General features: G+C 37.5%; 1 protein-coding gene across 1 annotated transcript in view; it reads right to left on the bottom strand.

Moving 5' to 3' along the window:
* The window catches only part of Pls3 (plastin 3), an 86,450-nt gene extending 68,189 nt beyond the window's left edge, over positions 1–18,261 (bottom strand). The window contains exon 1 of the mRNA XM_077106769.1: positions 18,144–18,261. The gene's annotated coding sequence lies outside the window, so the exon portion shown is untranslated. The remainder of the gene's footprint in view (positions 1–18,143) is intronic.
* Positions 18,262–18,547: the final 286 nt, after the last annotated feature.

Here is an 18,547-nt window from a genome sequence, read left to right as displayed (position 1 = left end):
CTACACACCTGTCAGAATAGCTAAATAGTGACACCACCAAATGCTGGCAAGAATATAGAAAAACTGGATCACTCATACATTGCTGGTGGAAGCACAAAATGGTATAGTCACTCTGGGAAAAACATTTTGTCAGTTTCTTATAAAACTAATGTGCAACTCCCATACAACCCAGCAATTGTGCTCTTTAGGCATTAATCCCAGAGAAACAAAAATTTACATTTATACAAAAATAGCTACACAACATTTACAGCAATTTTTTGTGATAGTTAAAAAATTAGAACTGGGCTGGAATATAGTTCAGTGGTAGAGTGGATGTTAGCATGCACAGGCTTTAGGTTCTGTTATCAGCACCAAAACAAATAAAAACAAACAATGAAAATGGAAATGGCCCAGACACCTTTTTTTTGGAGGGGGTGCTAAGGGATTAAACCCAGGGCCTCATACATGCCAGGTAAGTGCTATAGCCCCGGCCCAGATGTTTTTTTTAAGAAGTTTTTTTTTTGTTTTTTTTTTTTAGTTGTAGATGGACAATACCTTTATTTTATTTATTTATGTGGTGCTGAGGATTGAACCCAGTGCCTCACACATGCTAAGCAAGCCCTCTACCACTGAGCCACAACCCCAGCCCCTGGCCCAGATGTCTTTTAATGGGTGAACAGTTAAATAAACACAAGTTGGATGAGTTTTCAGAGGATTATGCTCAGTGAAAAAAGCCATCCCCAAAGGTTACATTATATAATATGAACATGACATTGTAAAAATGGAGAACAGGTAGGTTAGTGGCTTCCAATTGTCAGGAATAGGGTTGAGGGTAGAGGAAAGTTTGTGTTGTTATAAATGGACAACAAAAGAGATTCTAGTGGTGAGGGAATGTTCTGTATCTTAGCTGTATCAATATATGTATCCTAGTTTTGATATTGTACTATGTTTCGGCAAGAGGTTACCATTGGGGAAAAAAGGGTAAGAGTACACAAGATCACTCTGTGCCATTTCTTACAATTATGTATAAATCTATAACTATCTCATAAGTTTAATAAAAAATGAAATTCACAATTAAATACAGGACATAGTAAAACTAAATCAATAGGGAAAAGGGAAGAAAATCTACTTGCAGTAATCTCACTCCCTTTTCAAACTGTATTTCCATTAATATTTTCAAAACATTATTAACACTAACTACTATGACATAATTGTCTTAGGACATATAGTTAATCATGACTCTATAGTCAAGTATTTGATCTGTGTAAAATATTTTTCCTGTTCAATGCCAAAATAAAAAAGAACTTACATAAAGAAGAATTTCAGGGCTAAATCCCACCAATACATGATGATTTAGGTATCTGTTATTAGAATTATTTTTTACTTATTCAAGTGACACTTCTCCCCACATAGTAAGGTGGGCCATTCCTTGATTTCCTTCATATCTTGCCTAAAATTCTTCTCAGTAAAGCCTTATGTGACCACATTATTCAAGATGGTAATGCCATTCTTCTCACTCCCTGTTTTGTTAATCCTGCTTTAATGTTCTCTGTGTTGGCATCTAAGATACTGTGTCATGATTTGTTTTTCTATGTCCTCCCTGGAGAATGTAAGGGTAGTGAGTTTTATTTGTTTCATTCACAGATCTAATCCCCAATGCCTAGAATACTACCTGGCATATATAAGGTGCTTGGCAAATATTTGAATGAGTGAATGTATAACTGAATGAAATGGATTTTTTCTTGATGAAGACTAATATAGAGAGAAAAGACCAAGTCTATGTGCATGGGAAAATCTAGTTTAGAAGAAATCAAGAATGATACACCCTACTAGGAATAGTCAATATGTTGAAATTGGAGTTTTTAAAAATATTTTGGATGTATTACAATATAGAAAATGCTTTAAGACTGGTGGTTAGGACTACAGTTTTGTTAGCACACAAGTACTCTGGATTGAAAATATGACCCAGAAAAATAGCTCACCACTCTACAGCTATTGCTAATGTGTTTCCATTAGCTAGGGAAGAGAGCTGTCAGACCCCAGCTGCTTTAGTTATAGGTGATGTTGAGTTTCAGAGAGTTCATGGCAATTTTAATGACATAGCATCTGTCATTTTGTTAATGTCTAAAAGAAAATATCAGTTAGTATAAACTGATTCAGGGAGGAAGAGGCGCTGCTAATATACAAAGTTGTACCCTTGATGTGTTGTTTAAATATACAGTGAGAAGAGAGATTTATTAGGTCCATCACTAAAATCTGGCTTTCCAATGATGGAGACAACCCAGTCCTTCACCAAAAGTCCTCGGGTACTGTATGCTTGGGCAAGTTATAATCAGATTTCAGTTGCCTTGTCTGTAAAATCAGTGGCTGGATTGATTCTGAGCACATAAGATGAGGGGACATTGTTTTATTTATCAGTATGCCAGGCACATTGTTGCTAATTAACAAAGGCATATTAATATAATTATGTAGGAAGTTCTAAATGGGTCTCTAAGAAATGGTACCTTTATACTTAACCTCTAGCCCTCCTGTCTTAGGGGAAATCTACCATTTCCTCAAGAACCTCAAGGTTCTCACTGCCCATATGAGTAAGGAGTCTAGATCCAGGAATGAACATCACAGCAGAGAAGAATTCTAGGGGTCATTAGCTTTTTAACTTGATGCCACATAGGTGGATCTGAGGTCAAGGGTACACAAAGATAAGCTCTCATCTGAAACAGAGGTTGAGGAAATGTTCTTTACCTTAGCTGTATCAATGTCTGTATACTAGTTTTGGTTATTATGAATATTTTATCATCCTTTGATAATCCTTCATTTTCATATTTACTCCCAAGAAGTCAAAAGGTAAAGATTCTCTCAAACTATTTTTTTTCAGTATTAGGGATTGGGACCTAGGGCCTCATGCATGCTAGGCAAGCACTCTACCCCTGAGCTACATCCCCAACCCTTTTTGTTTTATTTTGAGATAAGGTCTTACTAAGTTGCTCAGGCTGACTTTGAATTTAAGATTCTCCTGCCTTATCCTCTCTGGTAACTGGGAATACAGGTACCTAGCCCAATAATTCTTTAGGTTGACTGTAATCATCATGTTTCCAAGCATTTATTTATTAGTTTTGTAGGCCTTAACCTGATTACCTTTGCCCTTCAGTGTTCAAAAAATGTGATAAGGGCTAGAGATGTGGCTCAGTGGTAGAGCATTTGCCTAGCACATCCAAGGCCCTGAGTGTTTGATGTTCAGCATCACACACACAAAAAAACCAAAAACAAACAAACAAAAAACCAAGAATATGTTTAACAAAATTTTGTAAACATCTATGATATAATAAATTTTAGAAAAAATGGTTCTAGAGCCTGGAATGGTGGCTCACACCTATAAGCCCAGCAACTCAGGAGGCTGAGGCAGGAGAATCGCAAGTTTGAGGCCAGTCTTAGCAATGTAACTTAGTGAGAACCTGCCTTAAAGAAAGGGCTAGGGATGTAGCTCAGTGGTACAGTGCCCCATCCCTTATACCAAAAGAAAAGATGATTCTATAACTTTTATAGACTTCACTCTATTCAAGTAAAGAAAAAAAAACACTACTAGTGAAAAGTTATTGGAAACAAGTCTATGCCAATAAGCCAGTAAGCTTCAGGAAGAAAGAAAAAATATCCAAACTTAGATGGAAAAATCAGTAGTATAATATTAATCAAAGCAAAGATTTACATTAATAGCAGAGTAGTAATAAATGAAATGTTACTTTGTCACTATCACCTCTAACTCATTAGCTCATCTGTAAATTAGCTCATGTGTAATTAAACATTTAATACTGACACTTTCCATTATTCATAATAACCAAAACCAAAAGAATGTAAATATTCATAAGCTAATAGATAAGCAAAATATAGTACATATATACACAACAGAATATTGTTCAGCCATAAAATAATGAAATACTAATACCTGTTACAATGTGAGTGAACTTGAAACCATTATGTTGAGGGAAATAAGAAAGACATGAAAGATCACATGCCATGATTTCATTAATATAAAAATGCAGAACAGGGGCTGGATGCAGTGGCACATGACTGTAATTCCAGTCACTTGGGAGGCTGAGGCAGGACGATCATAAGTTGGAGACCAGCCTGGGCAACTTAGTCTGTCTCAAAATTAATTTATTTATATATATATATATATATATATATATATATATATATATATATATATATATATATATATATAGGGCTGGGGATGGAGCTCAGTGGTAGAGTGTCTCTGATCAAACCCCCAATACTGCAAAAAGAAGGGGGAAAGTTCAGAATAGGGAAATTTATGGAGATAGAAAATAGATTAGTTAGTGGTTGCTTAAGGTTGGGGAGCTGGAGAAGGTGATGATAATTAAAGAGTGTGAAATTTCTTTCTGAACTGATAAAAACTAACTTAAGAATTGAGCTGGAGATATAGCTCAGTTGGTAGAGTGTTTGCCTCACATGCACAAAACCCTGGGTTCAATCCCCAGCACCACAAAAAGAAAAAGAAAAAAAAAAACTTGAGAATTGATTGTGGTGTGTTTGTACATATCTTGGAATATACTAAAATCTATCAAATTGTATACTTTAAGTACATAGTATGATCTCAATAAAGCTGCTAAAAACATGAAAATATTAATGTCCCAATTTCCTCTTTGACTCCAAAATTAAGTAGTTCTTACGGTGAAAGTGCTAGCCATACCATGAACTCATAACCATTCATTTAAAACAGCTAAAAGGTAAAGAAAACCAAGAAAGCCATTTGGTTAGTCTTCCCACAGGTTTGACTTTTATATATTTTATTCAATGCGATCCATAAGTCACTGACTCACTGATTAGGTTTTTTTTTTCTTTTCTTTTTGGTGTTAGGAATGGAACCCTGCATGCTAAACACATGCTTTACTACTGAGCTACACACCCAGAACTCCAATTTAATCTTTATCAGCAAGGACAATTCATGGGCATCTATTTCTCGCTCTTTCAAGTATTTATATAGACAGCCTGCAGACTCCATATTCATGGGTTCAACCAACAGCAGACAGAAAATATTCAGAAAAAATTGTGTGTACTGAATGCATAATTTTTTCTATCCATTATTCCCTAAAGAGACAGTATAACAAATATTTATGTAGCATATACATTGCCCTAGGTATTAAGTAATCTAGAGATATGGAAGTATATGGGAATGCTGGAGATGTAGCTCAGAGGTAGAACACATGATTAGCATTCAGGAGTCCCTGGATTGGATTCCCTGTACCGCCTCTGCAAAAGGCACCTCTCAACAAACAACAACAAAAACCTGCATGGGAGGATATATGCAGCTTATGTGGAAATACTATGTGATTTTTAATAAGGGACTTGAGCATCCATGGATTTTGATATTACAGATGGGGTTCCTGGAACTAATCCCTTGTGGATAGGAAGACCTACTGTATGCCAGACCCCTGTGAAGGAGCTAGGAAAATGGAGCTTTTCCTCAGGGTTTATTTCTTTGATTCTCTAGAAATACAGTTCTTTCCCATGGTACATGACAGGATTTTTTTTTTTTTTTGGTGGTACTGGGGATCGAACCCAGGGCCTTGTTTATGCAAGGAAAGCACTCTACCAACTGAGCTACATCCCCAGCCCCATAACAGGAATTTTTTAATGCCCTTGAAGAAAACCATATACAGTTGACAGTACATTGTTTTGATGCCCTCCTACCAGATGAAACAAACATCAGGTTTGAAATTCCAGGTTTGTTTGTCCTATTTAATGTCTGTGACAACCATGAAGTTCAAGGCAGAAAACGAAGGCATAAGCTATAACTGTGGTTACTTGGTATTATCCACGAATCAGAAAAAAAAAAAAAAAGCCAACAGCACTCTGTACAACAAAAAGTCTGAGCACTGCTTGCATAAGTAACGGCAAATAGATATTTTTTTTAGGGCTTCTGCATACATGGATATTTCCACAGCTGCAGAACAAACTACTACAGAAGTACATGCTGTGCGCAACATCTACAATTTAGTAAAGCTGGAAAGAATTTTATTTTTGTAAAAACTAAATGGGGTGTGGCTCATTTTCTTGCCAAAGGGCTATTTTATTCCAAGACACTGGTGTCTGCTGACCTTCATTTATAGGTTGAGCAATGTTCTATTTAAGTAAAATTAACTCATAGTGGGCTCTTTTTTAGATGCAATAATTATTGCAAAGAAATAACAATGTTTAAATGTGATTTGTTCTTAGTTTAGATTTGATTATATTGGGTTATAATTGAATGTCTTTGTTCACACAAGGTTTAAATTTAGAAATTATTTTATGTTAAGAAAAAAGGGGGCTGGGGATATAGCTCAGTGGTTAAGTGCTTCAGTTGCTGAGGCCCTGGGTTCAATCCCCAGTACTCCCCCCCACCACCACATAAAAAAGCTACATTTAGATTCATTTTCTATGCATAAGAATATTTTTAGGTTTCATGAAAACCAATATTACTTTTCTGTCTTTCTCTTCTACTACATTGCAGGAGTATGTTATCTATTTGTAGCATCTAACAGTCTTCATTCAACTTTTGTTAGTTGAATAGATGATGAAACCATTCACAGACTAAGATTTTATTCATGTTACCACTTCAGTTAACTATTACTCCATGTGTACTTAGTACTATCTCAATATGTACTTAAGAATCTGGGGCACTTTTTAAAGTTTCCCTACGTTTACTCTATCAATGGCCTACAGGCTTTCTTCTATATAATTCTTACATATTTTAAGGTACTTAATCTGACATATCAATCTTCCTTTCATCCTTATGCAAATCTCTAGTTAGGGAAGTTTTTCCCCTTCTGCTAGCATCTATAAATATCTTCTATCTTGCTTTTTTCTGAGGGTCAACAAAAGCTGTAATGGTTTGATTTAGGATAAGATACCAAAATGCATGGGTTGGCTTGTGTTTTTGAATATGTAAATCTGTCAACAATTTTTTGTTATCTATATTTAATGATAACTTGACTATTTGTTTTTTAAATTATTATAAGATGAAATATAAAATTTTAACTATTCTTAACCACTTGCAAAAATGATTCATCTTTAGCTCTAAACTGGAGATGCACAAACTGCTTAAAATATTTGTTGAATATGCCAGTATCTGTCATAATTTCCTGGTTTTGCTTTTGAAAACCTCCACCAGAGGGAATAATGGGAATCAAGTTTAAGATTAATGTTTTGGATTCACCCTTTTTAAAAAAAATGTTTATTTTTTTATTTGTAGTTGGACACAATATCTTTATTTTATTTATTTATTTTTATGTGGTGCCGAAGCTCAAACCCAGGGCCTCACACATGCTAGGTGAGCACTCTACCGCTGAGCCACATCTCAGAAATAATATTGATGTAATTTATTTATTTTTTAAAATTTTTTTAGTTGTAGTTGGACACAATGTCTTTATTTTATATGGTGCTGAGGATTGAACCCAGTGCCTCACACGTGTGAGATGGGTGCTCCACCAATGAGCTACAGCCCCAGCCCGATAATATTGATGTAATTTATAACCCTCTACTTCCCCAGCATTTTAAGTTTTCACTATTTTCTTTTTTCTTTCTATTTTTCTTTTTTCTCCTATTTTTTCTCTAAAAGTATACTTTATAAACATCATATTTCTATTCTTTCTATTATTGTAGCAACACTAAAAAATTTGAAGCTTTCCCCTTTCCCCTCAAAAATCGGGAATCAACATTACCTATTTTATTTCATCTTTATTTAAGCTATATTTATTAGTGGCAAAGAGTTTATAATGGTGTCTGTAACTTATTAAGAGTCATGTTTCCAATTTTCCTTTGAAGGAGAGTAAAGTTCTTTAGACTGTTGGATGGCATATCCTCACAAAAGGATGACTTAAATGATAAACAGGTTTCTGAGCTAAGCAAAGAAGCTCTTTTATCCCAGAACATTGCCAAAATCCTCTATATTTACAATGAAAACAATGGAAAGCAATAGTTTCACAATGCCATTAAATAAAATAGAAATAAACTATTTTCTTTATTTTTAATGGTGATAGTTAGGTTACTTGGTATTATCCACGAATCAGAAAAAAAAAAAAAGCCAACAGCACTCTGTACAACAATTTTAAGTCAATGTTTAAATTGAGTTAGAGGAAAATAAAGAGGGCTGAGTGCAGCAGTGCACAGGACTCAGGAGGCTGAGGCAGGAGGATCCGAATTTAAGGACAGCCTCAGCAAGTTAGCAAGACATTGTCTCAAAATAAAAATGAAATAAGATTTAAAATGGACTGGGATTTAGCTCAGTGGCAAAGCACCCCTGGATTTAATCCCAAGTACCAAAATAAAATGAAGAGGTAGAATTATCTGTAGGATCATCTAAGACAATATTAACAAGCCTGTAAATGGGACCATTAAATTCTAAGAACAGTGAAAAGCAAGTGATATTATTCCCATATTTTAGACGGGGAAATTGATGTAGGGGAGTTAAGAAATCTCCCAGATACCAAAGCCATTGAAACTCATATTTTATGCTAAAATAATTCTATGAAACAGCACATACATGATCCGAGAGCGGGGGAGGGGAAGGGGAAGGGGATGAGTTGTTGAGCCAGGCAAACTTTAATGTTACTTCTGGATCATCATTGAATTCCCAGACCAACAGGGTCCTTAGTAAGGCTGGTAAACTGGAAGAAGGAGAAAAACACTGAGGAAGGATCTATGAAGCAGTATAGGATAAGTTTAGGCATGCAGTGTACAAGCCATTCAAATATACAAAAGGTTTGTTAAGTCACACGTTTGTAAGGTAGAGAGTCACCATAGGTACTGAAATCAGTCACAAAGTGGCATTATCAGAATTTTTACCACTATCAGACCTGTTTTTTATATTATTTAAGCAACCTAAATGAAATATAAAAGTTATTGAGTTTAGCTCAGAGCTTACTTAGTGACATCAAAGTAATTTAAGAAATCAATAGTGTAGGCATAGTGATACAGGCCTCTAAACCCAGAGACTTGGGAGGCTGAGGCAGGAGAATAGCAAGTTTGAGGCCAGCCTCAGCAAGATGACAAGATTCTGTCTCCAAATAAAAAAGAGAAGGGGCTGGGATATAACTGAGTGGTAGAGTGCCCGTGGGTTCAATCCCTAGTATCCAAAACTCTCACTGCAAAAAGAGATCAATAGCCTGAGATAAAAGGACCTATCAACAGTCACCTAATCAATTCCAGGATAAAGTCTTTAGGATACTGAATGTTTATGGGCACAAATAACCTTTGTATACTTGAACTGAGTTTTATAGCAACCTGAAATATAAAGGCTACTTAAAACAAATCTGTCCCCTCCCCCATTAATAGTTCCTTTTCAAAAAACAGAACTTCCTATGATTGTACACTCCCGCAGGCTTCTACTTCATCCTGCTGTGCACCTGTTAACTAAATCATAGGAAACCAAAATATTTCCAAGACATATACTTTACCCAAACCAGTTCCAGTTTAGAGTCATATATGAGATGATACACTATAGAAAGAATAGCCTATAGGGTTGTTTTGTTTTTGGTTTTCCAGTGCCACTACTTGAAATCAAGGGTCAAAGCTAGAGCCTTGAATGTTAGTTAGGCAAGGGCCCTCCCACTGAGCTATACCCCCAGCCCAAGGCAATCTTTTTTTTTTTAAGTCAATGTTTAAATTTCTAGACTATCAAAGGCATTCATCTTTAAAACAGTCTTGGCAATTTATCTTCTAAGAAATAAAGCTGCAAAATTATTTTTGCCCAAGGATATTCAGAGAAACATTATTAATAAACTCTGGTAACAACTTACATATCCAACAACCCCAAATTAGTGAAATAAAAATTATGAAATATCCATTATAGAGCATACTATACAGTGACTGTTAAATATCTTTTAAAATGTTTAATTACTAGCTGGGCACAGTGACACATGCCTGTAATCCCAGCTGCTCAGGAGGCTGAGGCAGGAGGATTGCAATTTCAGTCAGCCTCAGCAACTTAGCAAGGCCCTAAGCAACGTGGGGAGACTCTGTCTCTAAATATAAAAAGGGTTGGGGGATGTAGGTCAGTGGTTAAGTGCCCCTGGGTTCAATCCTTGGGACAAAAAAAAAGTTTAATTACTCAAAAACATATTATCAATGTAATAAATTAAAAGAACATGGGCTGGTGCTGTAACTCAGTGGTAGAGTGCTTGCCTAGCATGGGAGAGGCCCCTAGATTCAATCCTTAGCCTGAAAAAAAGAAGAAAGAAATCATATTGTATATATAGTTTGTGTATTATTCTCTTTTCTTTCTTGTGGTAGAGGTGGAATCCAAGGCCTCACACATGCTAAGCAAGTGCTTTACCACTGAGCTATATCCCCAACCTCCAATTTAAAAAAATATGTCCCTCAGTCCATGTGAAATAAATACATAAGATTATGAGCAGGTAGTATCATTATTTTCTTCTTTATAAACTCTTTTGTTTTCCTCTAATTTTTATAATGATCATGTATTTTTTAAATTCAAAGTGATTAAAAATATCTTAAATACTACTTAACATTATTTCCTAGTAGATTGACCAATTTATACATATTGATTAGAGCAATAAGATGTGTCCTGGTAACAATTTCATATCAATTTAACCTGTGGGCAAACACTTTTCAGTCTACAATAGTAATTTTCCCTGACCTGAAATACCAGCCTAAAAATATCAAAAAGAAGAATAAGTGGCAAAAATGGGAACACAAGCAAGTTAAGAAATACAGCATAAAAGCTTAAAAATTATACTTGTGTTGGCTGAGGGTGTAGCTTAGTGATAGAACATGTATTTAATATGCATGATGCTCTGGGTTCCATCTCCAGCACTAAAAATTATGCTCATCTATGAAAGACAGTGAATTATGCAAGTATCAATAGCAGAAATGTCAATCTAAGTACTATGTAATTAGAACATATGATTTACAACACAATAATGAATATTCAAATCTATCATACTGCTCTAACATTCTATTTTATAGAGGAAAAATTTTAATTTTATTTTTACATATTATATAATAGTATAACTTTATATATCTATATACATATGCATACATATTCATGTACCTGCATCATAGTTTGAGAATTAAAGTTCTATTTTCAGTGAATGGGTTAAAATATTTAAATTTTTTTCTATTACATCTTTTAAACCAGAGATGAGAGAAATAAGAGATCAGACTTTACAAAAGAAAATGGTAATAGTATAATAAACCCACTCTTTAGAACTAGTTATATGATATCTGATATTTTCCAAAGTCATTTAAATCAGGGCTTTTGGCTTATTCCACTTTACTCAAAATCACTTGACCGATGTTTCAACAAATATTATCAAGTGGAATTTAAATTAACAAAATGTAAAGTAAAATAATGCAAAGAATTAGAGTTATAGAACCACTGTATAATTGACAAGATGAAAATAAATACTGGAAATTAATTCCAAGTTAACAGTTTTGAGGATGGAGGTTGAAAATTACCTCAGAATTTATCCAGTTCAACATGTTTATTTTTAAAAAGAAAAGCTACATTAACTTCTCACATTTCCCATGTTATTCATGACTTATCATTAGAGATTATCTCTTCCTTTTGTGATTTTCCCATACCTTCACCTTGTCCTTTTTTAGAATGCAATTATGAAGAGAAACACTTGATTTTTCGTAAGCATTTTTACACAATATGGGTAATTATAAAACTAAGAATGAAGTATGATAAGTCAATAGACTCTGTAATGATTACCAATGAAGAGTAAATCTGCTTAGTAGTTAATTAATAAGGGAAAAAAATTACTGAGTTAATGGCTTTAAAAGGTGAGGGAAGAAATGTAAAAAGTATTACATGTAGAATTTGATTCTCTTGCCATCAACTACTTCTTAGTTTTCATTATGTTACGTCTTACTTTATTTTGCCTTTGCTTATAGAACTGGATGGCTGAAGAACATTTACAAAGTGAAAAAACATGGCACGACTTTTTTCGTCCAATGCTGGGAATGAAACTCAGGGTCTCATGCCTGCTAGGTAAGTGCTCTACCTCAGCCTCTCTGAAAACTTGTTCAAGTGTTAGAGATGCTATGATATACTACTACAGTACTTTGAATTTATATAGCACCTGTCTGCTAAAGAGCCAAGGCTTCACATAGCTCACTTATCCTTTCAGCATTCCTGTGAAATGCATAGATTAGAAACAGATGGCTTAAAAATAAAGCACAATCCAGATATGACCACAGAGAACGTCAGTGATTTACTGAAGATGACCTATGTGTCCAGACTGCAGAGGACTAAACGACCCTGGATTCCATATCCAATGCCTTTTTCAATAAACAACACTACCTCTTTATTGAACACATTTCAGAGGCCACCGTCACTAACTTTGTAACACCCTTAGCAACTTAGTGAGGCCTTGTGTCAAAATAAAAAACCTGAAAGGACAAAATGGGCCAAAAAACTAAACAAATGCTTCTCCTAAGAAGAAACACAAATGACCAACACATATATTATTTAAAAAGTTCAACATCTTCAGCAATCAGGGAAATATAAATCAAAACCACACTGAGATTTCATCTCACTCCAGTCAGAATAATACAATACAAATAATAACAAATGCTGGTGAGTATGTGGGGGAAAATAATACACTCATACTTTGTTGGTGGGACTGCAAATTAGTACAACCACTCTGGAAAGCAGTATGGAGATTCCTCCAAAAACTAGGGATGGAACCACCATATAACCCAGGAATCCCACTATTCAGTATATCCAAAATATCTAAAATCAGCATCATTATGAAAGCATATCAATGTTTATAGCAGTGCAATTCATAATAGCCAAGTTATGGCACCATCTCAGATGCCCGCCAACAGATGAATGGTAAAGAAAATGTGATGTATATACACAATGGAGTTTTACTCAGTTATAAAGGTGAATGAATCATGTCATTTGCTGGTAAAAGAATGGACCTGGAGAAAATAATGCTAAGTGAAATGAGCCAGATCCAGAAAGTCAAGGGTTGAATATTTTCTCTCATATGCAGAAGCTAGACCTAAATAAGCGGGGTAGGGACATAGGGGAATCCCATGAAAATTGGAGACCAAGGGAGTAGAGGAAAGGGATTGTGAGGAAGGGAGGAGGGATGGGGAACCAGAATGGTGGAATGAAACTGACCAAACTATCATATGTACACATATGAATATACCACAGTGAATTTCATCTTTATGTATATCCATAATGCACTAATTAAAAATAAAATTATAGGTAAGTAGAAGACTGGTAGAATAGAGGAAAGGGAATGGGGGAAAGAGGAGAGGAGGAAAAGAGTAAGTGCTAGGGACTGAATCAGAGCAAATTAAATTCCATGCTTGTATAATTATGTCAAAATGAACCTTGATATTATGTATAACTAAAATGCACTAAAAGAAAGGATTAGAGATGTTGCTCAGTGGTAAAGTGTTGCTGGGTTCAATCCCCAGTGCCCAAAACAAAATAAAACAAAACCCCAGCCAACCAAAAAGTCCTTGAGCCATTCCTCACTTCAAAAATGTGAAAATGCTTGGTGTCTGCCACATGTATATACCCAATGTTAGTCATCTTTCTCAAGGCCAAACTATGAGTCAGTGGCAGAGTCATGTATAGAATCTAGCTCCTCTGAGGTCAAGTCCAATATACCGCCCCTTAGCATTTTCATAAAACAGCAATTCTTCTTCGTCCCTAAAAATGGTTTATACTTACGTTTTTTGACTACTAAAAATATAGCAAAATTCAATATTACTAAATTTATTGTGAGGGCTGGGGCTGTAGCTCAGTGGCAGAGTGCTTGCCTGGTATGTGTAAGGCACTGGGTTCGATTCTCAGCACCACATAAAAATAAAGGTGTTGGTCCATCTACTAAAATTTTAAAAAAATTTATGGTGAATAATTTGAAACTGTCTCACCTGTATAACTAAAATAAATTGACTAAAGTATGATGACAACTTCTCCCAAGACCAATATATAACTAACTGAAAACAGTTAGTCATGACCACTGGTATCTAAACAAGCTTCCAACATTGTAATGCATCCAAAAAGCTTTTGAAACCTCCAACAAATTGAACAAATTGGTTTATCACTCTCTGGAATAATTATAGACTCAAAACATGACCTATTTTCTTCTAACCCAAGTTTTATTATTTTCACAGATCAAATTTTTCCCCTCTGCATAACTTTGTACCAAAAGAAAAACTGTTATATGAATAAGTCACAAATGATTTCAAAAACAGATACCCAAACTGCGCTGTATGGATAATATTCATGTTCAAATTTTATTTTATACCAGATACTTTTAGAATCTGCACCACCAACAAAAAAGGTTTGCCATGTACATTCCACCTACATTATGCCAGATCAAATAAAAAAGCAGCCATGTCTTTATTATATGTGCTAAGAATATTATATCAGTAAATTTTGCAGAAAGCCAAGCTGAAATAATGCTTAAAAGAATACAGAAGGGGACTTTTTTCTTTTTCCCTGTCAGCTTCACCAAACAGAATCACTTTAGTGCTCAAGCACCATGGTCAAGCTGTCCTTTCTTTTCAGTAACAGTCATACTGTTTGCCTAGGAGCAAAATTTCATTGGGTTTCTGATAATACCCTGGATACTGACATTCTGCCAGTATAAATAGTCACGGTCAAGTCTAATGTGTGTATAACCACTGGTAGAAGAGACTTAATCTCACTCAAAATATTGCTCAGTAGTTATAATTAATCCTTCTACCCCAAAAGCCATAAGTCTAGTCATTTTTAGCAACTGAATCTGAAGAGTATCAGACTAGAGACTTTGCACTCCAATGTTGATCATCATGACCTAGCAGAATGTATTTGGCTCCCTACCCCAGGTAAAGAAAGCGGTTGATATCTGGCCAGGTTTAACAGTAGAAATTAAGAATTAGGCTCACTATCCTCTAACTTTATTAAAATTTGGGCTCAATTTGATTGTATCACTAAAACATGAAGTCAACAATATTGAGGGTGGTTTTGTGTGTTTGTGCTGGGAATGGAAACCATGGTCTAATGTTTGCTAGACAAATGCTCTACCAATGAGCTCTTGAGGGTGGTTTTAAATGCATGGGAATCCCAAGGCAGTGAAATGCTGTGGACTAAAGCCTAATGATGATTCTTTTCTTTTTTGGTATAGGACATCAAACTCAAGAGTATTTTACCACTGAGCTACATCCCAGCCCTTTTTGAGACAGAGTCTTACCAAATTGCTTAGAGCTTAAGTTGCTGAGGATGGCCTTAAACTTGTGATCCTCCTGCCTCAGCCTCCCAATTGTGGGATTACAGGCATGCCTCACTATACCCTGCCAATGCTTCCATATGGATAGGATCTCATAACATTTAAAAAATAATTCTTTGGACTCGGATTGTAGCTCAGTGATAGAGCACTAGACTGCTAGTAGGAGGCTCTAGGTTTGATCCCCAGTGCCAGAAAAAAAAAAAAAAATCTTATCTCCCTACCACTGTAGCCTAGTGGGACAGTAGTATCCCACTTTTTATATTTTAAGGTTAAACATTTATTAGCTCAATCTAAAATTATATTGTCGTCTCATTTCCACTAGGGGGGGTCTATCCACCAGTGTAGTTAACTCTAGTAGTTCAGGTGCAGTTTAAATCCATTGCTAGTTAATCTGTGCCACAAGGCTAGCCTGAGGAACAGAACTCCGTGCTTTAAGGTAGCTTCAAGCTCAGAAATCCAGGCACAGCAACAAAATGAGTGGCCAATTCATTCAGAGGTTGCAACAGTAAACAAAAAGGGCTTGGGACAAAAAAAAATTACAAAGACAAAAAGCTCTTAAATTGTCTGTTTCATTTTTAGGACTTCTGCCCTAGTTTTAAGATGGAATGTGTATCAACTGGATCCCTTCTTTGCAACTAAATAAAGCTTTCAAACTCTTGACCTCTAAGATTCCTCTGGTTGTTTCTATACTCTGCAATATATAATCTAAATAGCAAATTGCCACGTTTTCCCAGCAGCAAACTTAACTTGGGCCACATGGGTGGGTATAGGACAATATGGGAAAGTTGTTTAAAGTCCTCTCATTATTTTAACCAAACCGTGGCCAACCAAAACCCCAACCAACTCTTATTTGTCAAATTCAGTGTGGACTGGTTTTGTGCATGATTTCTGATTCAATTAACTCCCTATCATAAATAACTGCATAATTAATTTTAGTCAAGGGCTTAGTACCATCTTTAAGTAAATGTCCAATATAGAGAATGGTTCAATTAAAATATAGGACATGTCAGGAATATGAACAGAGCCTTATTTTTTAACATTATCTTATGGGTTTGACCTTGAGAAAGATGACTTAACATTTAGGTGCAAAATGGGATATAAGTAAAAGGATACCTTTCCTAGAAAATAATTAGAAAAAATATTTTTTTTTAAAAATTTACAAAAGCCATATGAGATTGTAGGGGGAAAATAGAGCTATGTCATGTCCCAGCACAAATATATTTTAAGTCTTTATTTTAAAAGTGGGTCTTTACTTTGGATAAAATTGGAGCACCAAATTCCCTTTCTGTTTCTGGCATCCAAATCCATGTAGAATTCCCTTGAGTCCCCCTCCCCCCTTTTTGTCGACGTAGTTTCTGGAATAAGGGCCTCAGTCACTACATTCCACTTTTAAAGTCAAAAGATGTCATGTGACCATTACCCTAGGGGCATCGGAGACTTGGGGCACGTGATGCCAATTGGCATGTGTGGGATTGCGGCCACAGTTAGAAGTCACTGTAAAGTGCATCGCAGGGATCAAGTTTAGATTCCCAAATACACTGTGACATCCAACTGGAGGAAAAACTTAACTCTTCAGTAGTTTTTAATTTCACCTACGTTTCCTACTTACAGTGGCCAGCCATGCTCCATTCTCCCTGCTTCTGCCTTGAATATGCCGGACATCCCGAGCATCGCTTCTGTCTGATCCTAAATGACGAGGCTCTCGAAGTCTGTTAATTTCAAGCTCGACCTTCTGCACCACTGGGGATGTAATGCAGTTCAAGTGAGAAGCAAGAAGCATCTCGAACGGGAAGTGTCAGGTGGTATTAACTCCACTCCACCTCTGGGGCTGGGACCAGCTCCTGCCTGGAGCCTGGCGGGCAGTAGGAACACCAGCACCTTAGAGCAGCGGGGCGGCGACGGCAACTTTGCTACTGGCGAAAAGCCCTGGCGGGGGTGGTCGGCGTCCCCGGCCTCTCAGTATAGCGCTTAAGTACAGCGGGTGGAGAAAAGTAAACACAAGCAAGTGCAGCTGAGCGGAGGAAGGGGCAGCATCATCCCCCTTCCACCACCCCTTAGGCTCACCCTCTAAGGGAGCCGGGAGAGGTCCCGGGCAGCTGCAGCCCTGACTGCGCGCTTTCCGCTGCAGAGCAGCTAGGAAGAGAGCACACTAGAGGCACCGGGTCCGAGGAGAGAAGAACTTCGGAAGGTACTGCCCTACTGGCCCAGAGATGTTCTGCTACTGAAAGAAAAAAAGTGCTTACTCATAGGGAGACTCGGTGCGATCGCGACGCTCTGGGTAATGGCAAGGAGGGGAAGCAAGCAGAAGGCAGGCAATGCGAGCCAGATTCCTTCCCCGGGCCACCGCACTCCGCCCCCCGTCCGGGCTCAGAGCCTCGGGGTCGGTGTAAAGCAGCCGGGTCACCGAGGCGGGCGAGCGGGGGCTGGAGGCGTCGCGGGCTGCCGGCTCCGGGATTTCCTGAGTCCGGGCGAAAGGGAGGGGGGAATGGCAGGAGCTGGAGAAGGACAGTGGAGGGAAGTTAGTCGCTCGGTTTCCACTTCGGAGCTGCCTGGCGGAAGGGAATCTGGGCAGTGGTTGGCGTCAAGGACTCCAGCCCGAGGTGGGCAACAAGTTTAAGAGCAACTAGAGAGAAAACACTATCTTCTATAGTGAAGAAATGCCTGCGGCGGGTGGTGGTGAATCCTCAGTCACTCCTACCCATCCCGGTTGCAAATGATCGCCTGGACGCCCAAAGGCTGAGACTGAAATTTCTCAGATCTTTCCCCCTTCTGCCCAAACCCCGTCAGTCGGTGCAAGGCACGTTTCTACTGAGTTTACCGGAGATGCTCTCCCCAGGACCCACTCCAGCCCACGCCCAGGAAACCCGCTCCCCTAGTGCCCGCCAGTGCCTGCAAAGCACTTACGTAAAGTCGCAGAGTCCCAGGTCTGGCCCGACTGCCTCCGACCAACACTCAGACAACTTCTGCCCCTTGGAATCTTTGCGGCTGCTGTTCTAAAGCCAGCGCTCCCTCCCCTTCTGCCAGCCCCCTCCGCCCTTCGGCCGCCGCTATTGGCTCGGGTAGTACTAGCAGTCCGCTTGGGAACCAGGAAGGGGATTGGGCCACGAACCTGTCACATCAACTGGGTGGAGCTTTGAGAGAGTAGGCACTGGGTTGGGCACTCAGTAGGGATGGTAACTGTGACTCTGCGGCAGGGAGCAGAGACCGGTCTCTGGCGCTGGTTTCTTTCTTTCCTACCTGGGCTAAGAAGTTAGAAGTCTACAGTGCCTGACTTGAAGTATATGTTCAAAAAATCTTGTGGGAAAACC

Source organism: Callospermophilus lateralis, chromosome X (assembly GCF_048772815.1).
Source record: "Callospermophilus lateralis isolate mCalLat2 chromosome X, mCalLat2.hap1, whole genome shotgun sequence".
Lineage (NCBI taxonomy): Eukaryota > Metazoa > Chordata > Mammalia > Rodentia > Sciuridae > Callospermophilus > Callospermophilus lateralis.
This window is presented reverse-complemented; position numbering and strand designations above follow the sequence as displayed.